Raw genomic sequence first — 18,286 nt, 5'->3', positions numbered from 1 at the left:
AACAGGAAACAAGACTCGTAGTAGAACTCATGACTGGCCATAGAACTTCGTAAAACATCAGCACGCGAGGACACAGAGGAGAAAGCCGTTAAATGTGGACTACGTAGTGAGGAAGACGAAGCTGCTCCACATCTAACCTTCGAATGCGAAGCTCTGGCGGGCGAAATACACAGAATCTCCGAGTTGGTAGAGCCTACGGAAATCGTGTTTAATAAGGACCCAGCAAACAGACTTCTACCACTTCGTAACGGTACCGGTTGCAATTACTATAATCACAGGGAGTGAAACAGCACAATAAATTCAATTACCGTGGAGGCAACAGGAGTCTAGCAGCATTTTTGTTTTTATCTCCCTGCATTAAACATATCAAATTGAAGGGTGTCTATCACTTAAATTCTGGGCGAGATCTGTAAACTACATCAAAAGGACCGAGCACCTGAGTGTGTCTACAGTGTCGACAAGGTATGTTATTTCTATTTCACTCCATATGTTACTAAACGTTTAGTGATCGGAGCCCCACACACATATTCAGTAGATGTATCTGCTGTATGTCAGTATTTTCATTATTTCCTCCTGCTGCCACTAGAGGCGGAAGAATCAGCAATGGTCAATGTCATGAGGATGCGAAAGGCAATGGAAACCACTGCATCAAACCAGAGGACATGATGCCTCTTACTGAAACAGTGTCATGATGATCTCTTCATTGGCGAAAGATTCCGGAAGAGTCGCCCTCTCGGATCTCCAGAAGGGGACTGTCAACGGTAGGTGACCATGAGAAAAAGACTGAATACTCAACTATATGATAGCGTTCTACGAGTCGAGGCGTGGAACGTCAGAAGCTTGATCGTAGTAGAGAAGGTAGAAAGTCTAAAAAGAGAAATGCAAAGGCTCAATCTAGATATAGTAAGGGTCAGTGGAGTGATATGGAAAGAAGACATGAATTTCTGGTCAGATGAGTATAGGGTAATGCCAATAACAGCAGAAAACGGTATAACGGGTGTAGGATTCGTTATAAATGGGAAGGTAAGGCAAACAGTCTGTTACTGTGATATAGTAGTTCTTATCAGAATCGACTGCAAACCTGCACGGAGATCGATAGTTCGGATATACATGCCAACGTCACAAACAGAAGATGAAGAGATAGACAATGTATATGAGGACACTGAAAGGGTAATACAACATATAAATGCAGATGAAAATGTAATAGTCATGGGAACTGGAATGCAGTTATTAGGGAAGTAGTAGAAGAAAAGGCTACAGGAGAATATGGGCTTCGGACAAGAATGTGAATGTAGAAATCCTAGTTGAGTTCTGTAACAAATTTAAGCTAGTGATATAGAAAACTCTGTTCAAGAACCACAACGGAAATAGGTCACTTGCAAAAGGTAGGATAATACGGGAAGATTTCAGTTGGGTTACATCATGGTTTGACAGAGATTCCGATATCACATACTGGATTGTAAGACGAACCCAGGAGGATATATAGGCACTGATCACAGTATAGTAGAGATGAATAGTGGGCTGAACTTCAAGGGATTAGTCAGGAAGAAGCAACATGTAATGAAGTGGGATACAGGAGTACTAAGGAATGACGAGATACACTTTAAGTTCTCTAAGGCTATAGATGCAGCAATAAATAATAGCTCAGTAGGCAGTACAGTTGAAGAGGAATGGACATCTCCAAAAAAAGGGCAATCACAGAGGCTCTAAAGAAAAACATAGGTACAAAGACGGTAACTGCGAAGACACGGTGGACAAGAAAGAAATACTTCAGCTGATCGATGAAAGCAGAAACTATAAAAGTGATCAGAAAAAGGCAGGTATGCAAAGATACAATTGGCTGAGGAATGAACTAAATAGGATGTGCAGATAAGCTAACACAAAACGGCTGCATTAAAAACGTGAAGAGATCGAAAACGAAATGATTGTCAGGAGGACTGACTCAGCATACGGGGTAGTCAAAACAACCTTCACTGACATTAAAAGCAAGGGTGGTATCATTAGGAGTGCACCGGGATTTCCACTGTTAAATGCAGAGGAGAGAGCAGTTAGGTGGAAAGAGTACACTGAAGGCCTCAATGCGGGGAAGATTTGTCTGATGTGATGAAAGAAGAAACGGGAGTCGATTTAGAAGAGATAGGTGATCCAGTACTAGAATCAGAATTTAAAAGAGCTTCGGAAGACTAAAGATCAAATAAGGCAGAGGGGATAGACCACATTCCATTACAACTTCTAATACCAATGGGGGGACGTGGCACCACAACAACTATTCACGTTGTGTGTAGTAGAGTCTGGCGAGATACCATCTGACTTTCGGAAAAATATCATACACACAATTCCGAAGACTGCAAGAGCTGACAAGTGCGATAATTACCGCACAATCAGCTTAATAGCACATGCATCCATGTTGGTGACACGAATAGTATAGAGAAGAACGGAAAAGAAAATTGGATATGTACTAGATGACGATCAGTTTGGCTTTAGAGAAGTTAAAAACACGAGGGAGGCATTGTGAGGCTGTGGTTGATAATCGAAGTAAGACAATAGAAAAACCAAGACATGTTCACAGGATTTGTCGAGCTGGAAAAAGCCTTCGCAATGTAAAATAATGCTGGTTGTACGAAAGCCTGAGGACAATTGGGGGTAAGCTATAGAGAGAGACGGGTAACATACGTACAAAAGCCAAGAGTGAATAATAAGAGTGGGTGACTAAGAACAAAGCGCTCGGATTAAAAGGGGTGTAGTCTTTCCGCCCCACTGTTCAATCTGTACACTGAAGAAGCAATGACGGAAATAAAGGAAACGTTCGGGAGTGGATTTAAAATTCAAGGTGAAAGGACGTAAGTGATATGATTCGCTCATGACTTTCCTGTCCTGAGTGAAAGTGAAGAAGAGGGATTCGTTGCGGGTCGCATCAAACAAGTCAAAAGCCTGATGACCCAAAAAATTAAAATGGAATCCACCACCACAAAACCATAAAGTTTCCCATCCCTTTGCCGTGGGACTGGTCCAAAATAACCAATGAACATTTTGTCCATGGCATCAATATCTCGCGTGGACTGAAGTAAGCCTTCTGTAAAACTGGGTTTGGGCTTGACGAATTTGCAATCTTCGCAGTCGCCCACTAATTTACGTACATCTTTACGCATTGTGGGCGAGACATGTACTGTTTAACTTTCATAATGGCTTTATTCACTTCCAAATGCCCACCAATAAGGGGGTTGTCAAAATACCTAAAAATGACCAGTACTAGTTCCTCAGGTAAACAGACCTTAAACGATTTGTCGCTCTTAGTCTTGCAACATGTACTTCCTTTTCTCAGTTCGTAAACCGGCACCTTTCCCCAGTATAAAGCTTTTGTCTCATCCGCTGAATCTATGGTTCCTGTCTCTGTTTGTTCAGCGAACTCCCAAAGAGCTCACGTACCTCGGTAAACACGATTGAAATCCATTTAGAGTCTAGTAAATCCTGTCATAGCTGTTACTCCGTTACTTGCTCCTGGAACATACGGCTAAGGGCTTCTGTTACCTGATTATTTGCTCCCTGGCAGTGCCTGGCAGGGAAGCGAAAGCTGGAAACTTACACAGCCCACCTCTCGATTTGTCCTGTCTTTCTGGATATCGCAACCACCCAACTCAATGCCTGATTTACCGTTTGGAGGACAAAATGACTAAATGACAAAGCTCCTAGTAGAACTTAAATTTTTGGAAAGCTAAAAGCCAAGAAGGCCTCTGGAAGCGTAAGTTAAACGATGACGCTCGCCATCGTTTTCTCGTGAATTTACAGCAACGACCCCAGAATCAGAAGCACATGTTTCGCGAATGATGGTGCGTTCAAAATCCGGAACATCCAAAGCCAGCAGAATACTCAGAGATGCTTTAAAATGGTTCAAATGGTTCTGAGCACTATGCGACTTAACTTCTGAGGTCATCAGTCGTCTAGAACTTAGAACTAACTAAACCTAACTAACCTAAGGACATCACACACATCCATGCCCGAGGTAGGATTCGAAACTGCGACCGTAGCGGTCGGTCGGGTCCAGAATGTAGCGCCTAGAACCGCACGGCCACTCCGGTAGGCAGAGATACTTTAACCGCCTCAAAGACCGCCTGCTGGGTTTCCCCATCGGGAAACTCACCCCTTTCTTCCTCAAGCCATTTATTGTGGCTGATAGTTGGACAAAATTCGGAAGGAATTTTATAAAAAAATTTGAAATATTGCTACAGCGAGCTACTTTTTTCATCTCTGAATATCTCGTCTCCTCTCCTGATCTATATTAACACCATTGGCTCAGAATTTACCATAGATGGTTTAAAGGTCAAACCCACGTCCCGCAAGGCTAATGAGGACTTTGCTGTACACTGATTTGAATTTCACGTCACACAAAACACAGTGTAGGAGACATGATAATACTGCCGCATCGTTAGATAAATTGAAGGAACGCTACTGAACTGGTACAGCTTCCAAACGGTGTCAAATCCTGCGGCATGTTTAGTCCTCAGTGAGAGGAATCTGCTGGTCGGGCTTCTTCAAATTCAGGATGGTAGAACAGGTAGGGAAGTTTGGTACTGGTACAGATTTTAAGACGACTTTTTGGTTAAGAATTCTATAATCACCTACCGATCGATAACTACCGGCTTGTCCCTTCGTTACTTGAGACATGGGCGACGCATACGGAGAGGCGTATCACGCCGTCGCGAAGCCTCTCATCAATCAGTTGTCACAAAACTTTCATTTTGGGTGGCGCAACCGTTATGGAGGTGGGAAAACCAGAATATCGTCCATCGGACCGATCTTATTCTTAATCCTGCTAGTGACTCCGAGTTTATTAGTCATCATGTCAAAAAACCACAACAGTACTCCTAACCGAGCTTTAGCTTACCAATCCCGCAAATGACTGTCCTAAAAGTATTAAATGCAGCGTGGCAATTGACCTCTTGGACAGGCTGACAAACACGCAGCTTAAAATCCCTAACAAGACTGAAATGGAATGAAGTATTATTCTCGGCATAATTAAGAATTAATCCTCTTCGCTGCATGAAATTACATCCCAGTCACAAATTAACTCACAATTCTTCGGCTAATATTAATTCCAGTGGCCACTGAAAATCCCGTAAAGCAACGCTTCCCTGTAAGCAACCTTCTAGATTCGACACTTGCCTGTTGGCAGTTCGACATTTCTGTTACTTTCCTCGCAAGGGGGCGAGGTTAAAAGTACCTTGCCTTTTCCAGTACTAGTTATATTGATAAGACAAACTTCACTCCCAAAGTTTATTAGGAAACAGGCGGGTTCAAGATTGTCGTATGCGCTGACAAAAGGTGGGTACTGACTAGTTACCAACCTGATTCGGTTATACCACTTGGATAGGGAACGACTCCCAGACTATCCAAGTCATTGACGTCAGCTGATCGGACGCCCACAACGCTGTATAGGACACTGGCCCAAAAAATTACCGGTATCGCCACACCGAAAAGAATCTGTAACATTCGATGGAATCGTCTACCTCAACCTTTCAATCTGAACGTTTCCAGTATGTTCCCCTGTTGCTGAGCTTTCAAAAATGCTTCTCGTATCGGCAAAGGTATACTCTCGGTTTCAAAGAACAATTCACTAAGCCGGAAAAAGTGGTAAACCTCAGCAAAACACAAAATCATTCCTGACTTGCCTTCTGGACGGTTTCCCAACTCAGTCACAGGCAGTCTCAACGCAGCGACCGCAATTCTAATCTACTCAGAATAAAGTAGGAGAGTTCGGCCACGGGCATCGACGCGTAGAAAGTATTTATACAGCAGTTCGCCCCTAACTCGCGACTATTAACTTTCTCACACAATCTATCTCTCTGAGTCATCTACCGTTCACTGAACCTCCAATACCTCAGCCACACTCTTACATAACAAACCTCTCGTCGCCAGATACGTCAACTGAATGATCACCTGATGTGGAGCGTAAATGCAATCGCAAGTTCCTCAAAACGTTTCAACAGTCACGAAACTTCTCCCACTTGTGGTAATTCATCTACCGCCTTTCAGCCCTGACATATTAAACTCTATATCGGCGGCTGGGGACCTGGCCTGTAAGAGGACGTCGTTATGGCCAACTTTGGGGTCATAGTAAACTCCATAAATTTGCCTAATTCGAGATTGATGATACCTATTGTGCCCTTCGATATTAATTCATGAAATATTTCGGTTAGCTTGACGTCTTAGGATTGTGGTAGTTATAACGATATGTTTCCGTAATGTGTCTACATAACATACAGTTATAGATTCCCCGTCCGTAGTCGCTAATTATAACAATATGTTTACTTTTGTGCTGTAAGATATAGCTATAATTAGCGGTGGAAATATATTTGCGAACGCCGACCATGTACAGCTGTTTCTTGTTCGATCGTCTGATCAGTTGGAAGTTGCATTGCTGAGGAGAGCAAATGCCTATTCAAAATATAATTATTTTTGGATTGCTCAACATGAATTTCCAAAGGGACCGTAGTTTATCATGCATTTACCACTAGAATATGGTGCGGAGAAAATATTTCGCCGCATGCAACTTCCTTCCGATTTCGACGAAAGAATTCGTGACTGTGTACTCTTTATTTGGCAGAAACATTAATTAAATAACTTCATGACGGAGTGAGACATAGTTTCTATACTAAATAAATAGTCCCTGCACGAGTTCCATTTGACTCTGAATTTATGGCAATTAATAGATGAACTTACACTGCAATGAAGGATTTAACAAGGATGCCGTTTTGACTGGCACTTCTCGTCTCGTCATCATCTTCATCATCATCATCATCATTTAAGACTGATTATGCCTTTCAGCGTTCAGTCTGGAGCATAGCCCCCCTTATACAGTTCCTCCATGATCCCCTATTCAGTGCTAACATTGGTGCCTCTTCTGACGTTAAACCGATTACTTCAAAATCATTCTTAACCGAATCCAGGTACCTTCTCCTCGGTCTGCCCCGACTCCTCCTACCCTCTACTGCTGAATCCATGAGTCTCTTGGGTAACGTTGCTTCTCCCATGCGTGTAACATGACCCCACCATCTAAGCCTGTTCGCCCTGACTGCTACATCTATAGAGTTCACTCCCAGTTTTTCTTTGATTTCGTCATTGTGGACACCCTCCTACCATTGTTCCCATCTACTAGTACCTGCAATCATCCTAGCTACTTTCATATCCGTAACCTCAACCTTGTTGATAAGGTAACCTGAATCCACCCAGATTTCGCTCCCGTACAACAAAGTTGGTCGAAAGATTGAACGGTGCACAGATAACTTAGTCTTGGTACTGACTTCCTTCTTGCAGAAGAGAGTAGATCGTAGCTGAGCGCTCACTGCATTATCTTTGCTACACCTCGCTTCCAGTTCTTTCACTATGTTGCCATCCTGTGAGAATATGCATCCTAAGCACTTGAAACCATCCACCTCTTCTAACTTTGTTCCTCCTTTTTGGCACTCAATCCGTTTATATTTCTTTCCCACGGACATTACTTTCGTTTTGGAGATGCTAGTCTTCATACCATAGTCCTTACATTTCTGATCTAGCTCTGAAATATTACTTTGCAAACTTTCAATCGAATCTGCCATCACAAGTAAGTCATCCGCATATGCAAGATTGCTTATTTTGTGTTCACGTATCTTAATCTCACCCAGCCAGTCTATTGTTTTCAACATATGATCCATAAATAATATGAACAACAGTGGAGACAGGTTGCAGCCTTGTCTTACCCCTGAAACTACTCTGAACCATGAACTCAATTTACCGTCAACTCTAACTGCTGCCTGACTATCCATGTAAAGACCTTTAATTGCTTGCAAAAGTTTGCCTCCTATTCCATAATCATGTAGAACAGACAATAACTTCCTCCTAGGAACCCAGTCATATGCCTTTTCTAGATCTATAAAGCATAGATACAATTCCCTGTTCCACTCATAACACTTCTCCATTATTTGCCGTAAGCTAAAGATCTGGTCCTGACAACCTCTATGAGGCCTAAACCCACCCTGATTTTCATCCAATTGGTCCTCAACTAATACTCGCACTTTCCTTTCAACAATACCTCAGAAGATTTTACCCACAACGCTTATTAAAGAGATACCTCTGTAGTTGTTACAATCTTTTCTGTTACCATGTCTAAAGATTGGTGTGATTACTGCTTTTGTCCAGTCTGATGGAACCTGTCCCGACTCCCAGGCCATTTCAATTATGCTGTGTAGCCATTTAAGACCTGACATTCCACGGTATTTGATGAGTTCCGACTTAGTTTCATCCATCCCAGCCGCTTTATTGCACTGCAATCTATTGACCATTTTTTCCACTTCCTCAAATGTGATCCTATTTCCATCATCATTCCTATCCCATTCTACCTCGAAATCTGAAACATTACTGATCGCATTTTCACCTACATTGAGCAACTCTTCAAAATATTCCCTCCATCTGCCCAAGGCATTCACAGGATTCACCAGCAGTTTTCCTGACCTGTCCAAAATACTTGTCATTTCATTCTTACCTTCCTTTCGAAGACTGCTAATTACACTCCAGAATGGTTTTCCAGCAGCTTGACCCATAGTCTCCAACCTTTTTCCAAAGTCTTCCCACGATTTCTTCTTAGATGCTGCAATTATCTGTTTGGCTTTGTTTCTTTCTTCAACATAACTTTCTCTGTCTACCTAGGTTCTGGTATGTAGCCATTTTTGATACGCCTTCTTTTCCCTTTTACAGGCTGCCTTGACTGTATCATTCCACCAAGCTGTTTGCTTCATCCTACTTTTACACACTACTGTTCCAAGACATTCTTTAGCCACTTCTAGTACTGTGCCCCTGTACCTTGTCCATTCCTTTTCCAATGACTGTAATTGACTACATTCAACTAACTGGTACCTTTCTGAGATCGCTGTTATGTACTTGTGCCTGATTTCCTTATCCTGAAGTTTCTCCACTCTTATCCTCCTACATATGGACCTGACCTCCTGCACTTTTGGCCTCACAATCCCAATTTCACTGCAGATTAAATAATGATCAGTGTCATCAAAGAATCCCCTGAATACACGTGTGTCCCTCACAGCCTTCCTGAATTCCTGATCTGTTATTATATAGTCAATGACAGATCTGGTTCCCCTGCCTTCCCAAGTATACCGGTGAATGTTCTTATGTTTAAAAAAGGAGTTTGTGATTACTAAGCCCATACTGGCACAAAAATCCAAGAGTTGTTTCCCGTTCCTGTTGGCCTCCACATCCTGTCCAAATTTACCCATAACCTTTTCATACCCTTCTGTTCGATTTCCAGTCCTGGCGTTAAAATCACCCATGAGCAGAACACTGTCCTTGTCCTTTACTCTAACAACTACATCACTGAGTGCCTCATAAAAACTATCCATCTTATCTTGATCTGTCACTTCACAATGCGAATATACTGATACAATCCTAATTTTCTTGCTAGACACTGTCAAATCTATCCACATCAGTCGTTCGTTTACATACCTTATTGCAACTACGCTGGGTTCCATTTCTTTCCTGATGTAAAGCCCTACACCCCATTGTGCTATTCCTGCTTTGACTCCTGACAGGTAGACCTTGTATTCTCCCACTTCCTCTTCTTTCTCACCCCTTACCCGAATGTCACTAACAGCTAAAACGTCCAGCCCCATCTTACTTGCAGCCTCTGCCAGCTCTACCTTCTTCCCAGCGTAGCCCCCATTGATATTAATAGCTCCCCATCTCATTACCATCTGTTTGCCAAGTCGTATCTTAGGAGTCCCTGGTTTGTCAGTTAGAGGTGGGACTCCGTCACCTCCAAAGGTCCGAGGCATTTTGCTCTGATTGTTGCCAGCATCATATTTAAAGTACCAGGGAATCAGGTTGCTAGCCTTACTTGCCCCGAGTCCCATTGGGTTTTACCCCTAACGGCTGAGGGACTAACCGGTGGATTCGGTAGTCTTTGCCGTATGAGCACAAAGGTGACCACGACTCAGAATATGTCCGAGATGCCCAGCCTTATTCCAAAGTAACTGGTATCCCGACTGTCGGGACCACTTACTTGGCCACTCATACGGTTCCTGTGGCTCATGAACTAGGACATGACTACAGGAACCCACACCATGAATCACATTCTCTTCTCGTAATGAAAATAATTCCTTTCACGTTTTCACATACACGTCGCACAATAATTCTACTGCTGTGCAGTATTGCACTTTTACTTTTGCACTTTTACTTTACACTAAAATAATATTATTTTTAACAATAATAATACGGCGGCAAGACGTGCGCGCCCGACACAAGTTACAAGAGACAAGAGAAATGAGTAACTGAGTAACTGTTCACCGACAGTATCTCGTACATCAAAAGAATGTGTAAAAGTGTTCTTCTTCTGTCCGTTTCTCGCGCTGCGGTTTTCAAAGTCGGTAACTCACTGCATCTCTGACACCGCATCGACAATAAACACATTACGTCACAGGACGTTCACCTTTTACATTCTCGCAACATCATTTGCTAACTGTAGTTGATACCGAGCGACTGCTCGATTAGTGAATGATTTAAAATGATAAGGCAATCACATAATGTTACAAACTCCAGCCATGTTCCCCTCAGCTGTATCGCTGTACTTGTTGCCTGTCGCGGTTCATTCATAACTGATGCTCATTTCATTGGTGAAGATTTTTTAATAGTTTCTGCTCTTTTCATTTAAATTATTATCACCAGTTTCTGATGAAACAATTCTGTAGATTGAAATTTTGTCGAGTCTGCTATTTAAAAGCAGTGCAGTTTATCTTAAGGGGAACTACCCTATTCATTGCAATTATTCCGGGCAGGCTTTAGTACATCTTTTCTGGGCATTTAAACTTTGTCTTGTCTGCCAATAAAAATATGGAGGTTCACTTTAATAAAAGCGATTATTTTCAGGGCGTTTATTAAGAGTATTCATATAGTCAAATAATTTTGGAGTATTGAAGCCTTACCTTCTCGCCTTTTACTGTTATTCTGGTGTTACAGAGAACCGTATAGCTCATTGCTATTCTGAGTTTCACTTACAGATAGTTTGCTTACCATCATGTGTAGTCATTGGGCAGATGTTTTTACCAATTTATGTTGGGTTACAAGTTGTTATGCAGCACAATTTGTTCTTACTTTGCCGTAAAAGGAGTGGACTGTTATAAGTTCTTAAGATCAGTTTTTAGTATGTTGTAGTTGACCTTGTATGGGATCCGCCCACATACCAGTACGGTCGTGGATGTCAGTTATGTACCACCGATGCTGTCTGTTGCATTATCACTGCCTAAGCGATGTCTCAATTGTATTCATATAACTTCGTCTTATTTTAAACTTACGTCACCAACGACCGTAACGCATTTGTTGTGTGTTTACTACTAGTTTTCGGTGAATTTTAATAGCATTATTTAAATTTTATATCGAAAGTCACTTTAACGAATTTTGAAGTCTATAAAAATGGAATTCTCGGTCATTGTCAAAGTCTTATAAACAAAAGGTAGGTTTAGGTAATACGGAAAACTTTTTCATGTTAAAAATTTGGTAAAATGTTTGTTTCTTTAGAAAAATAGGGGCAAATGAATTTGTGTTAATGTTCTGTTGAATAAAATAGTGTTGGTGTTGACAACGTCGAATGCTCGTCATTGCTTTCTGGCCCAGTCGTAACATTCAACAGCGTATTAGACTGGCTCAAGGGTTTGCAAGACATCTCAATATACATGCTGTGCAAACAGTAAAGTTCTGCAGTTGAGCATAATGATAAGGCTGGGGGCCTCGAGATACTCATAATATATTAATGTTTTCTCTGTACACAATTTGCTTATCTTCTCTGTGTATTTATTAATTCAGCTAGTTACACAAATTAAATTTCCCCACTTAGTGCAGTGCTGTTACTTATGTGTCTGTATGACCATTTCTGTGTACGTCAACTATTCTAGTTTTCAGTATATGTTGTGGGTGAATATTATCTTTCCTAAATGTTCAGCATTCCCACTACTGAGTACACCACTTCCTGCTTCCTGGTTACTGCATGTAACGGATACATTTCTACCTTTACGATAAATGAATGTTAATGGACAGATTCAGTGCGAGTGTCACTAGTCCTGAATAACACTGGAAGTTCCGCTCGACACTTCCAAACCAGAAAATACATTTACTAATGATTTATTAAAAAATGTGACTCTTGTAACCCTTGGCACCCTGTAATATCAAAAACTATCATTAGGTTCTTGTATGGAATATAAACTTTATCGACCGTTAGAATCAAATCACTGAAGTTGCGAGGAGAGCAATGGAAGTTTAAGCGAATCGTTTCCGGGCTTTAGTTCCTCGCACGTTTCAATCGGTGTCCAGTTTGATCGTCCTCTGTTTTCACTTCTCTTCTGTCGTAGTCGTTCGAGCGAATGAGGCTCCTTCATTCACAGCTGTGTTATAATGTTATATGGCTATTCAATTTTCGTAAATTAACGTAAAAGCATTAAGCATCAATGCAATTAGGTAAAATGGACTACTTGTGTAATTGGTTCGATTGTTGGTCGTGAAGTAAATGAACCCACTATTATTTGCCATTTGTAATGATTAAGAAGGATATCCTATGTACTGACAGAGTGGCAGTCTGTGTATAATACTTCTGTGGGATATGGTCATCTAAAAAGATGACACTGTTAAATACTAGTCTAAATGAAGTCACACATGTGAAGAGAGAGAGATAATCGTACATTTTTGATAGAAATTATATATTTTATTTTACTATTTGTTTAAATGGAGTTCAGTGATATTAAAGCTTCATTAACATTCTTTTACACGGGTACTTTTAAAGTCTGAGTTCGAAGATATTTTATTAATTCATTTAATAACTTATTCACTTTAAATATCAGTGAGTCGGTGTCCACATTAACTTTTCAGACAAACGAGAGTTTTAGTCCTGATTTTCTCTGCCAGCACCTCCAGCACTGTCTCTGGCGACGAGGCATCAGTGGTCTGTCCTCCTGAGCCACTGCACTTGGTTCCACATGAATATGTTCATTGGTTAGTGAGCCGGTATCCCAATCCACTTTGCAGACAGAGAAGATTCCCAGCCCTGACATTGTCCATCCAGCACCTCTCCAATAATGGGGCATTGGTGATATGCCCTCCTCATACACTGTTCTAAGTTCCTCACCAATATGTTCACTGGCTAGTAAAAAAGCCGTTGTCCCCATCCACATTTCAGACACACAACGGTCTTCGCCCTGACTCTCTCCGTCCAGCACCTTCGACAACCTCTCCGGCGGCGTTGGATCGGCGGGATGTCCTCGTCACACTCCACCATAGGCGCCTCGTGGATCTCGGTAGTCGTCACCATCATCCAGCCATCGTTCACCTGCACAGAAAACAAATTCTTCACTTTAAAATACATAAGACTCTCTTAATACAACAACAGTAGCAATAATTTTATACGGTGACTCGTATGGACAAAGCGTACATTACGAGAGAACAACTATCTATTTTTGTGTGTGATCGAAAGAAATGAAAGAGTTTTCAAACGAAATCATTAACGGTGACAAGGACCATATTTATTATCTTCCAGCATTAACTAAACTTGTGCCTCTTTATAATGATCTGAGAAATGGGAATGTTGTTTGTAAACTGACTCATCCCTTCGTAGCGAGTTATCAGTGAAGTTGTGTCTTTACTGCCGCCTTACCTTGCCGATGACTTTGCCGCAGGCTACACCGATGGCAGCAGGTGGTGGCCGGGACATCTCCGCCTGCGCTGCCAGCAGAACAAGAAGTGGGAAGAGAGAGAGAGAGAGAGAGAGAGAGAGAGAGAGTAAATGATCCACCGTTATTTCCTAGAAACTTAGAAGTAGCTACCTCTATTTCGAAAGGACACTCCCAGAGTAGAAATGTAAGTCGTACAGTAGACCCTTTGTTCTGCCTAATATAATGCAGCACGTTATACAGTTTATGTATATTCCACAGAAAATAAATTAGCACCCAATATCCGAAAGAAGTGTAGTGGGACGTCTAATAATCTCTGTGTACAAACGAGATATCTAGGGAATGCAATAAAATGGTTGACGCCAAAAATTCACCTGAAATATACCACATATTGTGACCTTACCATTTTTTAAATCGATTGAAAAATTTAACAACTTACAAGAGAAAGAAGCAAAAAATATTTATTTAAATAAAATTGAATATTTAATACATCACATCATTAAATCGGAATAAAAAGTGTAAAATAATTTCTAACAGTCCCATACATATTCTTATCCTTATAAAGATACTGCTGAAAATTTTGTGATTGTGAACTTTTAGTATCCGTAGTAGTTCTTGTAAGATTAAAAACGAAAAACGTGGACCACATGCAATATAGCTTCACTTTAGTCAGCAACTGAATTATTCATGCATCAGTTATGTATTGCTTGTGCCCCACGTTTTTCGTTTTAAGTGTTTCAAGTATTTTCATAGACATTAAAAACTCGCAATCACAAATTTCCAAGACTCTCTGTATGGCGTCCGTAATCTGTCTGGAGCTATGAGAAATCGTTTTACACCTTTTAGTCAGATTTAAAAACGATGTTAACTGAAAAGTGATTTTTTTTCTTTCAATAGTTATTTTCTGTTTCGTACTCTTCGGTGGGTGAAATTTTATGAATCGATTTCACACCTTTTGATGAGAATACAACGGGGTCTGTGATATATTTCAGGATTATTTTAGTTTATGTTCACCTGACTTGAAAAATCTGTTAATTTATCCTACGTTTATCTTAAGATATTACCGTGTTGGAAAAAAACTAGATACATTTGACGTCACACGGAGGCTTACCACCTACCATTCACCTCGCGGGCCATTCGAGACTGCATCAGAAAAAGAGGGAGATGGCAGTGGTACATAAAGTTCGCTCCGCCACCCACCAGACAAGATAGAGAGGTAATATTGCATGGCCTGACATGTCTGAGCTATATTAAAAGCTTCAAGGCTCTAGGTCACCTTTACGTTAAATTTGAATCAATTGCGAAATCTTTACCGAAGAGACCGACAGACAAGGAAGCGATCTAACAAGAACGTGCTTGAAAGTTGCACTTTTGTGGTGATGTGATGTTAAAGATACATCCTAAGAAACCATGAATCGAGCACAACTGAACATTCAGATAATCAGTAAGTAGACAAACACGTCTCAAGTCAAGTATAGGAGACGAAAGACTAAAACCCATCCGAACAGGCCAGGAAGCCCCCAAGTTACCGACCGGCCGCCGCCTCATCCTCACCCAACAGGAGATGTGGTTAGCACACCGCTCTCCCGGACATGTGTCAATTACCGAGACCGAAGCCGCTGCGTATCAATCAAGTATCTCCTCAGTTTGCCTCACAAGTTCTGAATGCAGCCCGCTTGCTAACAGTACTCGGCAGACCGGGTGGTCACCCATCCAAGTGCTAGACCAGCCCGGTAGCTCTTAAATTCGGGGATCCTATGGGAACCGATGTTACCACTGCGAAAAGGCTGTTGGAAAGTATAGCAGTCAGAAACTGCCCAAAAAATGACAGCTATGTGTTGGTGACATTTTGGAGTCCAGATGTGTGCCTGAGGGTGACGTGGCTCTTATTAGCTAATTAAATGGATTGCTGTATTGAGGTCCCTGGGAAGAAAATGTGTTACCGATGATGAAGTTTCCTTTCTGCAACGAAAAGTCTGTAAGTGTATTGGATAGAGAGACACACAGAGAGAATGTGTGCGTGCTTGACAGAGAGCGAGAGAGGGAGAGAGAGAGAGAGAGATAGACAGAGACAGAAAGAGAGAGGGAGAGAGGGTGGGAGGGAGAGCGAAGGAGGGAGAAAGAGAAAGAAGGAGACAGACTGAAGCCTTGAACTGTGCTGCGAGACGTGGTAGGTGGTTCAAATGATTGCAAGTTTGCCCCCGAAAGTCAAACCTAAGATTACTAGTCAGTGCTTAACAGACGACTTCAGCATCACTGGAAACTGGATTACTGTCAACATACAACAGCAGGATGAGATAAACAGTACTGAGACATACTCAAAAATGGCAACGAGTACTATGAGACTTAACATCTGAGGTCATCAATCCTCTAGAACTTAGAACTACTTAAACCTAACTAACATAAGACATCACACACAACCATGCCTGAGGCAGGATTCGAACCTGCGACCGTAGCGGTTGCACGGTTCCAGACTAAAGCGCCTAGAACCGCTTGGCCACAACGGCCGGCAAAACATACTCCCGCCATCTTTAGCTGTTAAGGTCTGTTTTCTTACGCCCTGAATCAACTTGCAGTTCTTTCTTAATCTCTACGTTTCTGAGGCGATATTTTCTGATGCACGTTATAACACAAAGGACAAATCTCATTTATTGAGCTCAAATCATTAGGTGTGAGAAATCAAGTATATGATCTATGGAGCATAGTAAGTACTAGCATGACTTTCTCAACTTCATCTTTCTCTCTTTCGTCGCTGGTTTTTGTAGCGCATTTCTAATTGTTATACAGATTGCGTTATGTTGTGGATGTTGTTATTAATTTCATTCCCGAACTCTCGTCATTTAATCATCTGCATATAGCAAAGTATTAAAACATTTTTCTCTGTTGATCTGTATGCCATAGCTGAAACTGCGTTTCCAAGCACTGACTAGGTCACCCACGTAGAAGTTGAAATGAGCTGGAGACCGGTTACATACTTGTCTAATTCTCTGTTTTATTGTTACTTACATAGACAAGTTCTTTAGTCTCGATCATAATTTTTTCTCTTTGACAGCTTCAATAGATTTGATTAGACGCATCGAGAAGCCTTTTTTTTTTAATAATCTGACACATCACACTTCTGTTGCCTTTCTCAAAAGCATTTTCATAATCTACAAGTTTTATACCATCTCTAACTTAAATTCTTTCCTGTTCTTTAACCAGTGCCTCCCCCTAAAGTATACTGTCATTACTGGATAGTTCTCTTCTAAAGCAAAAAAAGCACATGCATCAATACTCGCTGTTAGATAAAATAGTAAATGGCTATTGGTGATCCATCCTTATTGTAGGTCGAAGCACGTGAAACACTTTTGTTCCTGATTTTTCTTCCAAATCTGTGTAGGCCAACTATTGAGAGCTTCGTGGTTCCACCATGTTTCGTGTATGCAAGCCTCAGCAGAATCGGGAGAATCTCTAATGTTCAACGCTGGGGACAAATATGTCTCATGAACCGCGATAACACAGGCTGTAAGATTCAGCAGCAACTAAACCGACTGGACGCGAAAGTAACCATTACATGAACAAAATTTTTGTTTCTTCGTCTACTGATACTATATAACACATAAACAGCAATCAAATAGTATTTATTTACACTAAAGAGCAGACGTGTATCTAGAAGATCTGCTAAAAATAGAACGAGCGGGAGGGGACGTCGGCAACTCATATTAACTCCCCTGTGAAGTGTCGAATGTCAAAGAGACTTAACGACACATAACATTACACAGCACCCAATAACCTTTATGCATTTCTTCAAGCTTATTCTGAATTTTTACTTCTGCCGCGCTGGCGATACAGGATATGATTTTCTTTCTAGGGAGGAAAGCTCTCCCATCTTCTTCTCTCAGGGTACGTCCATGTTCCAGACCAGCAAACATTAATTGTATACATATATATGCTGCTGGTGAATCACGCAAAACAAAATAAAGCACCTTTATTACCTACACTATATGCAGTACGTAACATGATACAGTATTATAATATGTCCTGGAACAACGTCGTCGAGAAGCCACTAAATTCACATCATAAATGAAACAAAAAACTATCGGAATATACAGAATGCAAAAAATTCAGTGGCATACATCAGTTACCGAAACCATGTCCGACAATACTGTTGAACTACTGTCGAAGAATGAACATCAAATCTAGTCAAAATATCCACGGGTGTGCTGCCGGTCTATAGTGTCCAACGGGCACAATATTTCGGCGATCATACATGTCGCCATCATCAGGTGAACTGACGGACTGAGCTCCTGTGAACGATCCGGCACGGAGATCCGTACGCTATGGCTGCTCAGAGGGGACTGGGTTCGTTCGCGGCGGCGGCCGATTTAAATACCCTCCGCCCGCGGCGCGCTCCCTCCGCCGTCCGCGCCCCGCGCCACGGTCGCGCGGTGGAACAGATTGCGACGGCGTCTGAGATGACGTCGGAGTGATGGCTCTGTCCGCCGTGGTCGTCACAACTATACGTTTGCTTGATTTACTCTTGACTAACCCGATCGCTGGTTCCCAAGCCTTGCTAAGATTATAGCCACAGTCACGGTTTATGAGGTCGTCATTGG

The sequence above is a fragment of the Schistocerca serialis genome, chromosome 8, assembly GCF_023864345.2.
Source record: "Schistocerca serialis cubense isolate TAMUIC-IGC-003099 chromosome 8, iqSchSeri2.2, whole genome shotgun sequence".
NCBI lineage: Eukaryota > Metazoa > Arthropoda > Insecta > Orthoptera > Acrididae > Schistocerca > Schistocerca serialis.
Note: the sequence above shows the minus strand (reverse complement) of the source record.